General features: G+C 40.9%; 1 protein-coding gene across 2 annotated transcripts in view; it reads right to left on the bottom strand.

The window, feature by feature from the left end:
- Nucleotides 1–7,563, bottom strand: part of LOC128741420 (latrophilin Cirl) — a 93,146-nt gene extending 85,583 nt beyond the window's left edge. For both annotated transcript variants that reach the window (XM_053837225.1, XM_053837226.1), the window contains exon 1: nucleotides 6,826–7,563. The gene's annotated coding sequence lies outside the window, so the exon portion shown is untranslated. The remainder of the gene's footprint in view (nucleotides 1–6,825) is intronic.
- Nucleotides 7,564–13,341: the final 5,778 nt, after the last annotated feature.

Consider the following 13,341-nt stretch of genomic DNA (forward strand, 5'->3'; position numbering starts at 1 on the left):
CTCAAATTGACGGATGCTGGTAGATTGAGCCAAGCCAAACGGAAATTTGTTTTGTTTAATCTCCTTGCAATCATGATGAACGGAGGATTACTTATTAGGAGCAATTTTAAGTGGCGAGAAAAAAAAATCAGAGAAAATGGTAGCTCCTCGGAAAACAGAATATCCCATAATCTGGAAATTTGCACTTTTACGATTGATTACTTATTCCAGTCGGATGGAAATACAGGAGCTCACTGAGTGTGGCCCCGGAAAGTTTAGTTTTATGACAGCATCATGCTCTAGATTGTTCATTCCGTGCAAGTGCACCGCAATAAAGTCTGCTTCGTGGTTTGATTTTACTTGCATTGCTAATTTGATTTAAATTAGCCCTTTGTTTGTTCGTAATGGAAATCTTTCATTTGTATTGCGTTTGCAACGTTGAATGTCAAGTGCATAGTAAAATTCTATGGAGAATAATGCACTTCTTTTATGGTAAGTAAAATATAAAAGCACTTTGTAGGTATTTTACGGTAGCTCTAAAAGCCACTTGCTTTGTCTTTGAATACGAAAAATTATGGCACTTCACAGTATTCTAACGCTAATAAATTTATTTGCTCTGAAAGGAATCGGGCAATATGTCATTAGAGGAATAGCATATCCAGTAAATATATTTTATGACGCGATAACTAGTTGTAATCATTGTTCGTCCAATGCTAGATGTTTAATGTGCGTCAAAATTAGAATGGTCCGTGTCTAATGGTACGAGTGCAGGTTCTTCAATGACAAAATATGGTACCCCCTCCATATCGACTGATTGATTTTATAATACTTAACAATGGCAGCGAGGTTTGCATGAAATTGAGTTGCCAGCGAAGATATATGCTATGGCCATAGTGAACAAAATGCAACAAGAACCATAAAAATGCAAGTGTAGAAGACTAAATAAGTCTTCAATCATCAATATTGGTAGCTCTATTCTGGAAGCGGGCCTTACTGCTATTGACTTGAATATAGCAAAGGCGCCATAGCTCACCTCACCGCCGTCCGTTCGGCAACTAAAAGCGTTGCCGTCTTCTTCTTTAGCGACAGTAATTGGCATAGCATAATTGGCTAAAATCATACCACTGAATACTTGTTGATTGTTGGACGCATATTGGACCATTAGTCAGTAGTTAGTTGCTGAAAGTCACAATTTTATTATATTGCGCCAGATTATTCAAGAACAAAGAATTCCTCTCTACTGTACTCGGTCCTGTGCTACTCGTCGCCAATTCATTTGTCGCGACACACGCAAGTTGGCTTTAACCTAGCCGAGCCAGCTGGCATGTAATCTTGAGTAAGACCTTCCATTCCAATACGGCAAGTGTATGTGTGTCTTTTGTAAGCAAAGTTACAGTCTCAAGTCTTTAGAGGACTACCGATTTGATTAGCGTTTTGTCAGCTTTGCGCCTGCGGCATCCTTGATCGAAACGTCTTGTGGAGGAAAAATTATACTCGACCTTCAGTTTGAATGTGTTACTGAATCTCCATATCTATATTATTGTCGGCGGTGACCAAAGATCCCAAATAAATGAGCTCAACAACCACTTCCATTTACGTGGTTGAATCTTCACAGCGTTAGAGTGCAGCACAATTGCAGGGCCAGTAGCTACGATCCTATTGACTCTAACAGCCTCTCCCAGCCGAGATTCGAACATACGACGACTGGCTTATTAGCCAATTGGGAGGCACTCTCTGGCACCTCTTCAAACCATATATTTAGTTTTCGGCGCATTGATTTGTAACCCAATTGTTCTAGCCTCCGTTTTGAGTCTAGCGTGAATTGCCTACAGCCTCCCAAGGATTCTTGTACTTTTCTTTTTCTTGTGCTACTTTTGCTGAAGATCGTTCATCTCGTTTCGATGTCCGCTTGCCGGATCACAACTACAATAGCGTTGTTAAATAACATACAGAATAATGTATTCCCTTGCCGAAACCCTTGCGTTATTCGAAGGACCTCAAGAGTGGTCCCGAAACACGCAGGTAGCATATCAGTCGCTCCAGTGTAGCTTTGATCAACCGCATCAGTTTGTTCGAAAGGCCATTTTCATTCATTATCTGCCAAGCTGTTCGTGCTCGACTGTATTGTATGCTACCCTGAAATCCGCAAAAAAATCCTGAGGAATTTGTTGGAGTGAAAATTGGAGCCGTAATAGCACGGGCCCACGTAAAACGCGCCTGATGCTACCCTACGAATACTCTTACAATTGGGGATAGACGAAGTAACGAAATCCGGGAGAGCATCTTGCGGGCGACGTTGATCACCGTAATGCCGTAGTAGCTGCAGCAATCGAGCCAATATAGATGGGACAAACCACACCTCCGGCAGTTTCTACTCCTCCCAAAGTGGAGTCCCGTTGCTAGTGGTTCTTTGCTATTTTTGTAGAGAGTTTGATTTCTGCAGAGTCGGCCCTTCCCGGCGGCTCTATCATTTGCGGGCACTTCTATGTTAACTTATGTTCCGTCTCCTTCTGTTTTATCGTCATTCAGAAGCCCGTCGAAGAACTGCCTCCAACTAACGACCACTTCGAGCTGATTTGTGACCAGGTTTACCTCTCAATAACTATTTGTTTTCATACTTGAAAATTTTCCAATAACTTTTCGTTATGGAAATTTCAATAAGTCTTTAATGACAAATTATGGTTTTTCCGATAGAGTGATTGACTTTGAAACGTTTAGCGATGACAGCGGGGTTTGCATGAAATTGGTTTCCTGGCAACTAAACATGCCTTTCTTCTTTAGATGTGTGCGATGGCCGCGATAATGAGCAAAATGGAACAAGACTTATGCAATTACCAGCATTGGGAAGCTTTGATAAGGACTTTCAATTTCGCAATTACGGTCGTTAGCTTAGCTCCCTCCTTTAGATATTTGTGTTGGTTATAGCACCAAAATTTGCCGCGCCATTCTGCAATTGAACCGTAATACTTGACGCTCAAAGCGTGCAGTACCGAGTCCGTTCTAAAACCAAGCCTTGTGGCTACATTCCTGAGCGATGGCGAAAGCGGACATGTCGATTGCACTGGAATCACTTGAGTTCAAACTGAAATGAATGTAAATTCCCACTCACGGTTGTGCAACCGCGCTCCTTGTGTCATGGAAACATCAGCGCTACGGCAAATCAACGATGTTTATTCCAACCAATCAAAGAGCGTGGAATTTTAGTTAGACGATGTCTAATATTTTTAAATTATTTAAAAGTTTGCCAAGGAAATATATAATCTACCACTTTTGTTACACGTTCCTTTTTTTGTACTTCTAATGTGCACCCCAATATAGAAATCAAAAGCGTCCTAGATCGAAAACTTGGTGTTTTATTTCTTCATTTTCAGCGATCAACGGAGATGCTCAACGCAGCAACTTTAGGTAAAGCAGGTGTTCAGTCCTCGATGCGGCCAGCAAGTATCAGTCAGCCAAAAAGGTACAGTATAACACAGTACTGAAGTGTCCGCTAGCGATGCCCTGCACACACGCTGTTAAGCTTGCATGCCATCCTTCTTAAGGACATTAATTTTTTCCATTATAGATTGTTCAGCAGGATAAGCCCTCACTATATCTGTACTCTGCGGAAAGGCACATAAGGCCTGCGAAAATATAGGGCTAGCGGTGGCAGCCGGCGTGAAAAAATCTGCATGAGTGCTTTATAGACAGCGTTTATCAACGTTAAGCCGCGATAATTACAGCATTCAAGCCGATCACTCTTATTGTAGATGAGACAAACAGCTGCTTTCATCTATTCTGCTCCTCCCAGATCCTGGAAATTACTCAGTAACGAGCAATTGCTAGTTTTTCACAACCGTGTTTACAGCGCTTGCTACAGTCCCCGGAATTCACGCTTAACCTTGTGGAAATAGGACGCTACTGTCGTCCGTGGGCACTCCTAGATTAACTTCCGTTCCACCTCCTTCTGTTACATCACAATTGAGGTGCTCATCGAAAAACTGTTTCCATCTGTCAACCACCTCATGCTCAGTTACGATCAGGTTTCCTTCTTGACCTCTCAGGCTGGCATGTAGCCTTTGGTGTGTAACCCTTGTTCATCGGTTCATCCTTTCATAAACCTTGCGCCTATTGGCACAGAAAAACTGGTTTAACTCCTCATGATCTCTGTCCTCCTGTTTTGTATTTTGATTCCCAGGAGCATTGCCAGCTCGTTCCGTACTCGTTGTTATTTTGCCCAGTTTTGCATAATGATAACACTTCCAAGTTCTTTTTCTCTCTACAACTTCCCTTCCAACCTTTTCAAGGTCTAAAGCTCTTCTAACCGTCCACCAGGATACTCTTACGGTGGTTGAAATATCCTATTGCGTGATTTTCTGGATCGGCAAACCAAGAATACGCTATAGCTTTAGCATAATGGTTCTCAGACTAAGAAAATTGGTATCGTTTGTTGATAAGGAACAAGTAAATTATATATATGATGGTGCAAACTCAGTGGTAGAACGAAAATTGTCTAACTTTTCTTTAGAAAGAAAATTATTTTAAAAACTTTTTACTGATATGTTACTTGGCCGAGGAAATTCTCTTATATTTTCATAAAAATATGCTTATTCTGCGAAGCTTGGTTATGAAATAAACGATATCCAAGGAAATCAAAAAACTTTCAGCCTTAGCCTTGTCCTAAATCAATAAAGCGATACTCAGGATACCAATAACCATTATCAATTCAATTCAACCGCAAACCAATAAGCATTTGAGTCACCTTAAATGCTACTTATTAACTATTTTGGCAAAATATACGGCTATTTTACTGCTAACCTTTTGTTATAGTACATTGTCAGTTTATTTGTAACTAATTACCGATAAGAATTAAAATAGAATTCTAGATGCCAATTTACAATAGATATGCAGTTAAAAAGCAAATATACAGCGATATGCTTGTAAAAATTCCAGATATGCGAATAAGCGATTGATCTACTGCTTATGACAGTATTTATTCAAAATTAGTATACAGTTCTGTGCAGGTTTACGCAAAAATTTCATACGTGGGCATAACACATGGTCTTATAAACGAAATAATAGTCAAAAAGTTGTGGACCTCTTCCCAGAGAATTAGAATGGAAATTTTAGGATTTTCATGAACCATGCACAGTATTTAATTGAAAAATTCATACTTCTTGAACCAATTTTTTTAATGAGAAGTATATCATATTACTGTAGTCAGATAAAAATATAATTTGAAGCTTATATAAAATTTACCAGTACCACGGCGGTGGAAAACTACAAAAAAAGTCCAAAGTTGACCGATGGCGTTTTTTTTTTTTTGTTCCTAAGCTATGCCTGGATGAAGCCAATTTGTTTGAAAGCTACATCACGAAACAAACATTTTTTATGAAAATACAAGCAATTGTTTTAAGCAATCCAGCAAAAATACTAGCTAAAAATTTTAATTTTTTTACGGTGGTAGAAAGGTCCAAAGAAAGCTCTGGGGAATTATGTTCCTTTTAAAATATTTTTTTCTCAATCGCAAATTCCTTTAGTAGCAAAGTAATTTTTACTGCTATGCTTTTTCTTGCTTTTTCAGTCTAATACGGAAATTAGATCTAGCTATTTGAATTTACTACGACGTTTCGACTATTTATTTTAGACTTTTTCAATGCTATTTTTCAAAACTTTTCTAAACTGGTCGAAACGTTGAAGTGAAGTGAAAGTTATTTCCGTATTAGACTGAAAAGACCAGAAAAAGCATATAAAAATTTTGTCGACAAGGTAAAAGTATACATAATGACGAACAAGGCATATCCAGTTTTTTACATCTACATAAGTAACAAAAATTTCATGATTTTGAAAACTAATTCTACGCTGATACAGGTTAAGGCTACTTGACATTCGAATGCTTATAGTTTCTATGCAAGCACAAATAATAATAATTTTCTTTATTAATGGGTGAAAGCCTGCTGCAGTACAAAATAAAATGCACTAGAATTGCTTAAATTTTAGCTTGGAACTCGGCTGCCCATGGGAATTGACATGCCCACGACAAGTTGCTCTTGCTTACTATCAAGAAACTCCCCGAGGTATCAAACGATTTCTGAGACTTTCAATCTTAAATTGTTGATTGCAATTATAATATAGTTTAAAAGTTGGATAATTTCTTAAGCGATATAATTGAAAACGATAGAACTACTACAATATGTTGTAATTCTAGCTAGTCGGTCCTGCGATTTGTTTCCATTAAATAAATTGAAATCAACAATAAATAATAGGATTTACAAGAGAATTAAATATTGTTGATTTCAATCAAATAGGATTTACAAGAGAATTAAATTTGCGGACTGTCAGACCAATAATTAGCGGACAGAAAGAATGTAATGAAACTAGTTTCATGAAAATAATTATTATTTAGCACAAAAACTGCTTTTGAAATCAAAACTACTTCAAAGTATACAAAATGTTACAAAATATAAAGTAAAATGTTACATCATTTGATAACATTGTGTACTTTCAAGACATCAACTTCAGTCGAAATAATCCCGGGGACGAGGAGATTGTATCATTTTTTTCCGAAACCAAAGCAAACAAAATTTCAGGTGTATGAAATATGGATAATATCATTGGATATACCTACATTGATTTTTAATCAATTTCAAGTCCTTGGAAACTGCTCGTCTTTGATTATCACAAAACAATACTATTGGATATTTTTTCTAACGACTTATTGCCCGTGGAACTCTACACAGTGATAAAAATTATCGGTAATTAAAATCTTTCATTCCAGCATTATAATTCATTTTCACAATGTGCTAGTCAGTAAAGGAAACTATTAACAGGGACACCAAGAAAAAAGAAACAATGAACGATACCAACCTTTATCAATGCCAGATACTATCAACCGCAAGAAATATCCACTTTGTTCGGTATCATTTCCGCTGATCTAATATCCTAGCGCAGCATAACAATAGACCGCAAAACCATTCATCGTAGAAAATTTCCAACGGCCACTTCGCAGCTCATCAGCCTTCGTGTATCGTAAGGTATTTTCCTTCCAGCTATGGCAACACTTCGTTTAGGATATAGAAACTATGCTGTACGGTTTGCTCACTCACATAGGCGCACATTCGCAGCTTCACGATCGTACCAACACACTTTAGCATAAAACTGGGATCTCGCGAGAGTGCAGCATAATACGCGATTCTCACTCTTCTTCTTCTTTCACACAGCCGAACACCGCTCAGCATAAGCTTCAGCACACGGGTAAAAAAAATTAAGGTGATGTGGTGAGCGACTTTTGCTTCTTATTCTTCTTTGCCCTTTTCTGTTCCTTCTCACTACAGCGACAACGGCGACGACGACGACGACCACGAAGACTGCTTCTGGAATGGTTTTCAATGGTTGCGCGACGAAACAAAGGGGGTCACTTTTACAACACAATTTTCGTCACTTTCCCAAGGATATCGGCAACAGTTCCCGTCGAAAATCACTAACGGCTACCGGTAGAACAGCTTTGCATTACACCTGGCACCGGATGTGTTAATTTTTGCCAAAAGGATCCGACTCGAAAATAGTACCACGGCGGAACACCACAAAATGCGACCGTCAGCTCTGGCTAGTGGCTGGTTTTGCTTGGATCGTTTGCTTCACTCGTAAGCCGAACCAAACCCACCAGCGACCTCAAGCAGTATTCAGAAGAATATGCGGCACTCACGCTCTCGACGTCTCTCGTCGTGCGTAATTTCTCTCGCTGAATGCCGGACCAGTGCTGCCAATAGAGGATCTTTCGTTTTGCGTTGGGTCACGATTTGGGCAATTATGCTATCGTGGCCCAAAAGTTCCGAGTAGTAATGTGTGTTAAAACCTGTTAAAAAATAATATTGATTACTTTTCAAATAGTCATAACTAGCATGATCGAAGAATAAATAACTTTTATGCTAGTGGGTAGGAAGTGATTTTAATTCCATATACCTACCTTATGCGCTTATTTTGATATAAATTTTAAAATAATCCGACAAAATTATTGAAAAGAATAATGCACTTAGCGCTAGAACCGCTAAGACCATCTTTAGGAAAAATTTTATATGAAAAATGTGTTAAAAACTGTCTGCTTGACATTTTGGAACACATACAACATCCTGTTTTACTGTAAACCGTTTATTTGATTTATTTGAGATGGGTGTAAAGTGTAAAATAGAACATTTCAATTTGACATAGTGAATATCCAAGCGTATGAAATTTAACACATGATTTCAATGTACCCCGGTAATTTCCTAAGGTAACTCCAATTCGTTTTCTCAGATTGCTGAATTGTTCTCTCTTTAAAGGATTAGCTTGTAGTATGATAAACTCGGTTTATCAGACATGCAAATTTTTAAATTTCTCGGCTATACTGCCCATGGTTTCATAGTTGACGTAAAATCCAAAATGACCAAAATGCACTTTTTCGGTCTTACGCATTCTTAACTATGTAAAGCACACTCCCCAGGTAACCAATAAGCATTTCCAATGCAATTTAAAAGCAAGCCAATAAGCATTTAAGTTGCCTTAAATGCTACTTAAATGCTATTTTGGCAAAATATGCGGCTACTTTACTGCTAGCCCTCTTATAGTGCTAACAATGCTTATTTGCAGCTAGTTACCAACAAGAAGAATTTAAATAGAATTTTGGATGCCAATTTGCAACAGTTATGCAGTCAAAAAGCTGATAAACAACAACCTGCAGTATAAAACGCCAGGGATGCTAATAAACGACTGATTTACTGCTTATTTTAATGCTTATTGGTTACCTGGGTCCCAATATAAAAACAACAATAATTTGTTCGAAAATTTTCAAGAAATTTGGAAAGATAGAAAGACTCTGCTAATGGTTTCATTATTACAAACTTACTGGTCCGTTTCGGTCGACTCGGCAGAACAGAGCAATAAAATCAGAAACCTTCACTGCCAACGGTTACTCGCCATGGCTTTCACCTGTCTCCAGGACAGGTTCTCGTTAACAGCCGAGATGTTGTTGGTTAAGCTGCGTCGCCATGAACCTCTGGGTGTGCTTCTCCTACGTTGTCCCTGCGAATTCTAGTCGCGAGCTTCTCTCCACATCTCGTTTGCTGCTTTCCTCAAGATGTGTCCGATCCACTTCCAGCTACGTTTTCAAATTTCTGTTGCTATCGGCCGTTGACGGCATCAACGATGTACCTAAAAATAAAAAATAAGAAAACTTATCCAATTTAATTCTACTATGTGTATTTTATTCACGACAGATACGTATTTCGCCAACGACTTGCAGGCTTCCTCAGTGTCTGTTAGTTCGAAAACAGACACTGAGGAAGCCTGCAAGTCGTAGGCGAAATACGTATCTGTAAGTTATCGCTAAGCACAGCCACGAGCGTAGCATGGACCCCCTGAACCAATGCCTCAGGGTCGGCCTGCCTATCCTAGTTTTCGCGGGTAAAGAAATGCTCGTGATAGATAATGGAAAACTCTTAATACAAGTTTATACAGGTTCACAAATTTATTCAGCGTTCACAACGGTTATTGTCTTCACTCTTCCCACTTTCTTAAGCTATCTAACCTGTCTATTTCTCTCGTCGACGGGGCCCCGTTTCCACCACACACTCCTTCCTTACTCCTCCAGAATCCGTACTCCAGCCACTCCGTTTCCGTTCCTCTGCTTCCGCCAACACACTCTCTCCGCATACACTACGGCCCTTGCCGCCAAGTGTATCTTCGAACGGACACTATTGCCGGGATCGGGAGCCACTCAATCCAATTCTACTGGCGGTGTAACGGTGATCACACTCCGACGCTGGCGATAAGGCTTTCCAAAGATGACCCAGCGGGGTTCTGTAATTTGAAGTATGAGCATTCCGGCTTTAGTAGGCTGGCGACGGGGAACTTGACGAAGGGCAAATTATCGAGAGGCAAGGGGAAAAGGTTTACCTGCAGTCCTATTAACAATTGTCACTTGGTACTTCAATTTGTATAGTCACTTTCTTTAACGTATTTAACGTGTAGTTGTCGACTGTCTCGACCGGGATTATATTCACAAGTGACTTATTGTGTCTTGACAAAACCGTTTTAATACCTGCAGGTTATTCCCCTTAGCCAAAAGGACGTTGCCCCCGTTATGTACATAAACAATCCCCGATCGCCATCTTTTCGCCACCTACAGCCTCCGATCATCTGTGAGCGGTGTCCAGCTTTCTGCCTGTTTTCCCCTGGTGGCAGCGGGTGGAAACTCGATGGGTGGTGGGCTGCGTACTTGGGGTATATGGCCCTATTTCTAACTGTTGTGGGATATCTTGTGGGAGTTAACATTAACAAGAACAAGCATTTCTCACTTTTTTAAAAATAGAACAAGAAACAAACGAATAAAATAAACAAATCCATACAACCTTCATAGCGGAGCCTACCGACGCTTACATATCTGTCGTGAATAAAATACACATAGTAGAATTAAATTGGATAAGTTTTCTTATTTTTTATTTTTAGGTTTCGTATTCTACTAAGACGCTCCAAAAACTTCAGTCAATCAACGATGTAGTTTCTCGTTGAATATCCAGTTGTTAGGTCACCGACACGAACGATATATCGCAGGCAGCGATTGATAAATACCAGCAGTGTTTGGATTGTCTCCGTTAAGATGCACCACGTGTTCCAGGCGTACAGCAAGTTGAAGATTCGGGTTTTGATACGAAGTGATCTGGTTTGAGCGCCAAATGTTTTGCAACCTGTAAAGGCACCTCTGACCTTCCTGATTCGTGTGGTTATATCAACCTTGGTACCACTATCGGTTGTTGTCTAGCTAACCAAGATATTGAAAGGCTATTACCTGCACAACCTGTTGTCCAGCTACTGTGAAAATGGTGGGATTGTCAGTGTTCACTACCTAGTCTTTTCTGCATAGACTGTGAAATCTGCTGCTTGGTACCTCTCAGAACGATCATTTGATTTTTTCTGCATATCGATTTGGAACAAATTGAAGGTGAGATCATTTAGCTGCTCCATCGTTATAGGTTTCCCAGGCTACCCTCGATTTGCTCTACTGTCAATGGCTCCTATCGCATCCATGATATGACAAACAGTAGCGGTGATCAGGGCTGTCATTCCCTCACACTATGCGCCCAATGTTCCAATATTATGCCTTGTCGCACAGAGCGATTCGGCAACAAGCCTCTACAGCTAATATGCACACAGCGTACGAGCGAAAGCGGAGTGGGAGCGAACGACAGCACTCGGTGAAAATCGCCCAGTGAGTGATCATCCCAACAGCACTTGGTGTTGCCCTTTGCTACACTCCGTGCGGAATTAATGCAAAAAAATTGTTTTGTATTTACAAATTTTCTGCCCTTTTAAAAGTGAAAATACACGCTGCACTGAACAACTAATATGGTCTATGTCAAGTTAGTACGGATCAGGCGACGCAACAGTAATAATGTTTTTTTCATTCACACCACTTCAACTGACCCAGCGCAGAGTGCGGCTCTTGGTGTGGTAAAGCACGCAGCAAATTTATCACTCTGCGTTTGCGACTGCCTTTTGCTGGTGCGCGTAAAACACGAAAGAGCGTGTTTAGCAAAAGAGACACTGAAGGGAATTTGTGGGCGAACACACACCGCATGGCGAGTGTTGTGTTGTTTAAGAATGTGTGTCTTTTGGTCTGCGCTGCGGTTTATACCACCTCTGGCGGTGATAAAGTGCAGCAATGTCTTATCTCACACCAGCAGTAACCCTTATAGGGTTAGACAAGAAGCCATTGTGCAACACCTTGCATGAAAACGCCTCCTACTGAACCTCGTTGAGATAGACTAGCTTATCTGGAGTTTTTCTTTGCCTGAGTGAACCCGTATGCTTTCGCGATTGAGTCGGTCACACGCTTTTTCATAGTAACTAAAGACCAGCAGAATAGAATCTAGGAATTCGTTGATCTCCTCCCATATAACGGGGAGCATTGTGATATGGTCTTAACATGATTGGCCAGCACCTAATCGAGCTTGCTGCCGCCGAAGAGTAGCGTCGATTTTTTCCCGGATCCGGTTAATAATTATCTTGCAGAATACTTTAAGAGAAATACAGAGCAACGTGATACCACGCCAGTTGCCGCATTCAGTTAGGTCTCCTTTTTAGGGACTTTGATCAAAATGACCTGTATCCAGCCTATCTTGAAAAATGTGGTTTCCCATATACCTACTGCAGAACAACTTCTGCATCATCTGGGCTAACACAGGCGGGTGAGCTTTGAGCCTCTCGGCTGAAATGCAGTCTATCCCTGGCACTGTAATGGGTTTTATTCTCTAGATGGCTGCTTCAATTTCGTCTAGCGCTGGTACCTCCGAGTTGACGAACTGTTGGTGTCATACGATGCTGGTTTTGTTGGTCTCAGACATTTGAAACTAGCAAAAGTGGTTTAAAATGTTCAGTCTATCGCTTAAGCTGTTCAGTACGGTCAGCACAACAATCGAATATCAGCATTGGTGGCAGCGGTTTGTCCTTCTTCGGGCTCTCTTGTCCCGTGACAAGGCTTGTAGGAAGTGGGCAAAACGGCTCTTTTGTGTAAGCGGCTCTGAACCGTTCATTTGCTACCGCGAACCGATTCAAATAAGCGGCTCATGGTTCACGGTTCGTCTGTCCGCCAGGTTGACATTTCGGTAAATTGCGATTCACGAACCAAGCTTCATGCCACTTTCGGTAACCTTCGGGTAGGTTGGAAGAACCGTCGTTCTTTTTCAGGAGTCCTCCTGTTGAACGCTTTTTCCTGTGAATCGGTTCATTTGAACGGCTCGTGAGCTGTTCGCCCATCGCTTCTTACAAGCGTTTAACAGGCCTCTTAAGTTCGACGTATCGTTCAGATAGCTGTCTAAACCGGTCGCTCAATGCCGGCTTTTGCCTTTCTCCGCCCGTCGATCTTCCTCCAAGTTTCTTCCGAAATTCACTCCCTCCACCCGCTGCGCGCTTTGCCGAGGGTTCGTCGTGATGAAGGCGTTCTTGATGCCGGGCCATTGTTCTTCAACGGTTCCACCAGGTGGCAACTCCGAGGCTCGGGATTCCCTTCTCATGTATGTGTGGACTCTGTACCGGCTCGTTTGGAACTTGCGGATTGAGCGTGTGCAAAGACTCATTCGGCGAGAACCCGCCAATCTTCTCTGCTAGGCGTTTTAGTCTGATGTACACATCTTTCACCGCCTAAAATGTTCTGCCGACAGCATCCTCGTCGTCGACAAAGCAGATAAATTGACTGGATTTATTGAAAGTAGTGCCCCGCATTTCAATCGCCGCTCGTCCTATAACACCATCAAGCGCAATGTTGAATAGTAGGCAGGAAAAACCATCTTCTTGTCAAAGCCCTCTACGAGATTCGAATGGGTCCGACACCACCCGAGTTTCTTACACAGC

The sequence above is a fragment of the Sabethes cyaneus genome, chromosome 3 (genome assembly GCF_943734655.1).
Source record: "Sabethes cyaneus chromosome 3, idSabCyanKW18_F2, whole genome shotgun sequence".
Classification (NCBI taxonomy): Eukaryota; Metazoa; Arthropoda; class Insecta; order Diptera; family Culicidae; genus Sabethes; species Sabethes cyaneus.